We start from the raw sequence: 6,006 nt of genomic DNA, 5'->3' as shown, positions 1-6,006 counted from the left end.
GAAATTTCACGTAGTTTCAAGAAATGATTGACAAAATGACGTTCCAGGCCGCCATTTTGAATTTTCTGTCAAAATATTGACTTGCACCTCATTTTAAAGGAAATTTCACGTAGTTTCAAGAAATGACAGAAAATATGGCGTTCCATGCCGCCATTTTGAATTTTCTGTCAAAATATTGACTTGCACCTCATTTTAATGGAAATTTCACGTAGTTTCAAGAAATGACAGAAAATATGGCGTTCCATGCCGCCATTTTGAATTTTCTGTCAAAATATTGACTTGCACCTCATTTTAAAGAAAATTTCGCGTAGTTTCAAGAAATGACAGAAAATATGGCGTTCCATGCCGCCATTTTGAATTTTCTGTCAAAATATTGACTTGCACCTCATTTTAATGGAAATTTCACGTAGTTTCAAGAAATGATTGACAAAATGACGTTCCAGGCCGCCATTTTGAATTTTCTGTCAAAATATTGACTTGCACCTCATTTTAAAGGAAATTTCACGTAGTTTCAAGAAATGACAGAAAATATGGCGTTCCATGCCGCCATTTTGAATTTTCTGTCAAAATATTGACTTGCACCTCATTTTAAAGGAAATTTCACGTAGTTTCAAGAAATGACAGAAAATATGGCGTTCCATGCCGCCATTTTGAATTTTCTGTCAAAATATTGACTTGCACCTCATTTTAATGGAAATTTCACGTAGTTTCAAGAAATGACAGAAAATATGGCGTTCCATGCCGCCATTTTGAATTTTCTGTCAAAATATTGACTTGCACCTCATTTTAAAGGAAATTTCGCGTAGTTTCAAGAAATGACAGAAAATATGGCGTTCCATGCCGCCATTTTGAATTTTCTGTCAAAATATTGACTTGCACCTCATTTTAATGGAAATTTCGCCTAGTTTCAAGAAATGATTGACAAAATGACGTTCTAGACCGCCATTTTGAATTTTCTGTCAAAATATTGACTTGCACCTCATATTAAAGGAAATTTCGCCTAGTTTCAAGAAATGATTGACAAAATGACGTTCCAGGCCGCCATATTGAATTTTCTGTCAAAATATTGACTTGCACCTCATATTAAAGGAAATTTCGCCTAGTTTCAAGAAATGATTGACAAAATGACGTTCTAGACCGCCATTTTGAATTTTCTGTCAAAATATTGACTTGTCCGCTAGAGGGCGTCAAATTTGCTTCACCATAAAATCGCATATTTTTAGACACCCGATGCTTTTGCCCTAATTTACTCCCTTACTTGACAAAATACGTCAAAATGTCATAGAAAACAAAAGATAGAGCAGATTTCAAGCTTTCCAAAAATATCCCCACATGAGTTGATTAATTATACCGTTTGGCCGCTAGAGGGCGTCAAAGTTGCTTCACCATAAAATCGCATATTTTTAGACACCCGCTGCTTTCGCCCTAATTTACTCCCTTACTTGACAAGATACGTCAAAATGTCATAGAAAACAAAAGATAGAGCAGATTTCAAGCTTTTCAAAAATATCCCCACATGAGTTGATTGATAATACCGTTTGGCCGCTAGAGGGCGTCAAAGTTGCTTCACCATAAAATCGCATATTTTTAGACACCCCCTGCTTTGACATTAATTTACTCCCTTACTTGACAAGATACGTCAAAATGTCATAGAAAACAAAAGATAGAGCAGATTTCAAGCTTTCCAAAAATATCCCCACATGAGTTAATTGGTCATACCGTTCGGCCGCTAGAGAGCGTCAAAATTTCTTCACTAAAAAATCACAAATTTTGTTACACTCGCTGCTTTGAATCTAAATTACTCCCTTATTTGACAAGATACGTCAAAATGTCATAGAAAACAAAAGATAGAGCAGATTTCAAGCTTTCCAAAAATATCCCCACATGAGATGATTGATAATACCGGTTGGCCGCTAGAGGGCGTCAAAGTTTCTTCACTAAAAAATCACAAATTTTGTGACACTCGCTGCTTTGAATCTAAATTAGTCCCTTACTTGACAAAATACGTCAAAATGTCATAGAAAACAAAAGATAGAGCAGATTTCAAGCTTTCCAAAAATATCCCCACATGAGTTAATTGGTCATACCGTTCGGCCGCTAGAGAGCGTCAAAATTTCTTCACTAAAAAATCACAAATTTTGTGACACTCGCTGCTTTGAATCTAAATTACTCCCTTATTTGACAAGATACGTCAAAATGTCATAGAAAACAAAAGATAGAGCAGATTTCAAGCTTTCCAAAAATATCCCCACATGAGATGATTGATAATACCGGTTGGCCGCTAGAGGGCGTCAAAGTTTCTTCACTAAAAAATCACAAATTTTGTGACACTCGCTGCTTTGAATCTAAATTAGTCCCTTACTTGACAAAATACGTCAAAATGTCATAGAAAACAAAAGATAGAGCAGATTTCAAGCTTTCCAAAAATATCCCCACATGAGTTGATTAATAATACCGTTTGGCCGCTAGAGGGCGTCAAAGTTGCTTCACCATAAAATCGCATATTTTTAGACACCCGCTGCTTTCGCCCTAATTTACTCCCTTATTTGACAAGATACGTCAAAATGTCATAGAAAACAAAAGATAGAGCAGATTACAAGCTTTCCAAAAATATCCCCACATGAGATGATTGATAATACCGGTTGGCCGCTAGAGGGCGTCAAAGTTTCTTCACTAAAAAATCACAAATTTTGTGACACTCGCTGCTTTGAATCTAAATTAGTCCCTTACTTGACAAAATACGTCAAAATGTCATAGAAAACAAAAGATAGAGCAGATTTCAAGCTTTCCAAAAATATCCCCACATGAGTTGATTCGTCATACCGTTCGGCCACTAGAGGGCGTCAAATTTCCTTTACCATAATATCACATATTACGAGCATATTATAAATATTTTTTAGTCAGATTTCATGTATCTCTTATTCCGGCCGAGTTTCTGGCAAAGAAATGGTTAAAATGTTAAATTTCAGATTTAACTCTGTTAGTTTTTGAGATATCAAAAAACCGACTGCACCAGCGTCTTTTCCGAGAAATTCTAACATAAAATGACACCGAGACGTAAACTCTAACTTGACAAATAAAAAAGTTAAATTTTTTGACAGTTCCAGGCCGCCATTTTGAATTTTCTGTCAAAATATTGACTTGCACCTCATTTTAAAGGAAATTTCACGTAGTTTCAAGAAATGATTGACAAAATGACGTTCTAGACCGCCATTTTGAATTTTCTGTCAAAATATTGACTTGCACCTCATTTTAAAGAAAATTTCACGTAGTTTCAAGAAATGATTGACAAAATGACGTTCTAGACCGCCATTTTGAATTTTCTGTCAAAATATTGACTTGCACCTCATTTTAAAGGAAATTTCACGTAGTTTCAAGAAATGATTGACAAAATGACGTTCTAGACCGCCATTTTGAATTTTCTGTCAAAATATTGACTTGCACCTCATTTTAAAGGAAATTTCACGTAGTTTCAAGAAATGACTGACAAAATGACGTTCAAGGCCGCCATTTTGAATTTCCTGCGCCCTGGGACGCCATTTTGAATTTCCTGTCAAAATATTGACTTGCCCCTCATTTTAAAGGAAATTTCGCGTAGTTTCAAGAAATGACAGAAAATATGGCGTTCCATGCCGCCATTTTGAATTTTCTGTCAAAATATTGACTTGCACCTCATTTTAAAGGAAATTTCGCGTAGTTTCAAGAAATGACAGAAAATATGGCGTTCCATGCCGCCATTTTGAATTTTCTGTCATATTGACTTGCACCTCATTTTAATGGAAATTTCACGTAGTTTCACGAAATAACTGACAAAATGACGTTCTAGACCGCCACTTTGAATTTTCTGTCAAAATATTGACTTGTCCGCTAGAGGGCGTCAAAGTTGCTTCACCATAAAATCGCATATTTTTAGACACCCGCTGCTTTCGCCCTAATTTACTCCCTTACTTGACAAGATACGTCAAAATATCATAGAAAACAAAAGATAGAGCAGATTACAAGCTTTCCAAAAATATCCCCACATGAGTTGATTGGTCATACCGTTCGGCCACTAGAGGGCGTCAAAGTTTCTTCACTAAAAAATCACAAATTTTGTGACACTCGCTGCTTTGAATCTAAATTAGTCCCTTACTTGACAAAATACGTCAAAATGTCATAGAAAACAAAAGATAGAGCAGATTTCAAGCTTTCCAAAAATATCCCCACATGAGTTGATTAATAATACCGTTTGGCCGCTAGAGGGCGTCAAAGTTGCTTCACCATAAAATCGCATATTTTTAGACACCCGCTGCTTTCGCCCTAATTTACTCCCTTACTTGACAAGATACGTCAAAATATCATAGAAAACAAAAGATAGAGCAGATTTCAAGCTTTCCAAAAATATCCCCCCATGAGTTGATTGGTCATACCGTTTGGCCACTAGAGGGCGTCAAATTTCCTTTACCATAATATCACATATTACGAGCATATTATAAATATTTTTTAGTCAGATTTCATGTATCTCTTATTCCGGCCGAGTTTCTGGCAAAGAAATGGTTAAAATGTTAAATTTCAGATTTAACTCTGTTAGTTTTTGAGATATCAAAAAACCGACTGCACCAGCGTCTTTTCCGAGAAATTCTAACATAAAATGACACCGAGACGTAAACTCTAACTTGACAAATAAAAAAGTTAAATTTTTTGACAGTTCCAGGCCGCCATTTTGAATTTTCTGTCAAAATATTGACTTGCACCTCATTTTAAAGGAAATTTCGCCTAGTTTCCAGAAATGACTGACAAAATGACGTTCCAGGCCGCCATTTTGAATTTTCTGTCAAAATATTGACTTGCACCTCATTTTAAAGGAAATTTCACGTAGTTTCAAGAAATGACTGACAAAATGACGTTCCAGGCCGCCATATTGAATTTTCTGTCAAAATATTGACTTGCACCTCATTTTAAAGAAAATTTCGCGTAGTTTCAAGAAATGACAGAAAATATGGCGTTCCATGCCGCCATTTTGAATTTTCTGTCAAAATATTGACTTGCACCTCATTTTAATGGAAATTTCACGTAGTTTCAAGAAATGATTGACAAAATGACGTTCTAGACCGCCATTTTGAATTTTCTGTCAAAATATTGACTTGCACCTCATTTTAAAGGAAATTTCACGTAGTTTCAAGAAATGACAGAAAATATGGCGTTCCATGCCGCCATTTTGAATTTTCTGTCAAAATATTGACTTGCACCTCATTTTAATGGAAATTTCACGTAGTTTCAAGAAATAACTGACAAAATGACGTTCAAGGCCGCCATATTGAATTTTCTGTCAAAATATTGACTTGCCCCTCATATTAAAGGAAATTTCGCCTAGTTTCAAGAAATGACAGACAAAATGGCGTTCTAGGCGGCCATTTTGAATTTTATGTCAAAATATTGACTTGCACCTCATTTTAAAAGAAACTTTACGTAGTTTCAAGAAATGACAGACAAAATGGCGTTTTAGGCCGCCATATTGAATTTTCCGTCAAAATATTGAGTTGCACCTCATTTTAAAGAAAATTTCGCGTAGTTTCAAGAAATGACAGACAAAATAATGTTCCAGGTCGCCATTTTGAATTTTCTGTCAAAATATTGACTTGACGCTAGAGGGCGTCAAAGTTGCTTCACAATAAAATCGCATATTTTTAGACACCCGCTGCTTTCACCCTAATTTACTCCCTTATTTGACAAGATACGTCAAAATGTCATAGAAAACAAAAGATAGAGCAGATTACAAGCTTTCCAAAAATATCCCCACATGAGTTGATTGGTCATACCGTTTGGCCACTAGAGGGCGTCAAATTTGCTTTACCATAATATCACATATTACGAGCATATTATAAATATTTTTTAGTCAGATTTCATGTATCTCTTAATCCGGCCGAGTTTCTGGCAAAGAAATGGTTAAAATGTTAAATTTCAGATTTAACTCTGTTAGTTTTTGAGATATCAAAAAACCGACTGCACCAGCGTCTTTTCCGAGAA

Source organism: Ips typographus, linkage group LG5 (genome assembly GCF_016097725.1).
Source record: "Ips typographus isolate SLU linkage group LG5, UJ_Ityp_2.0, whole genome shotgun sequence".
In the NCBI taxonomy this organism is placed as follows: Eukaryota; Metazoa; Arthropoda; class Insecta; order Coleoptera; family Curculionidae; genus Ips; species Ips typographus.
The sequence above is the reverse complement of the archived record's forward strand: the minus strand, read 5'-3'. Positions refer to the sequence as shown.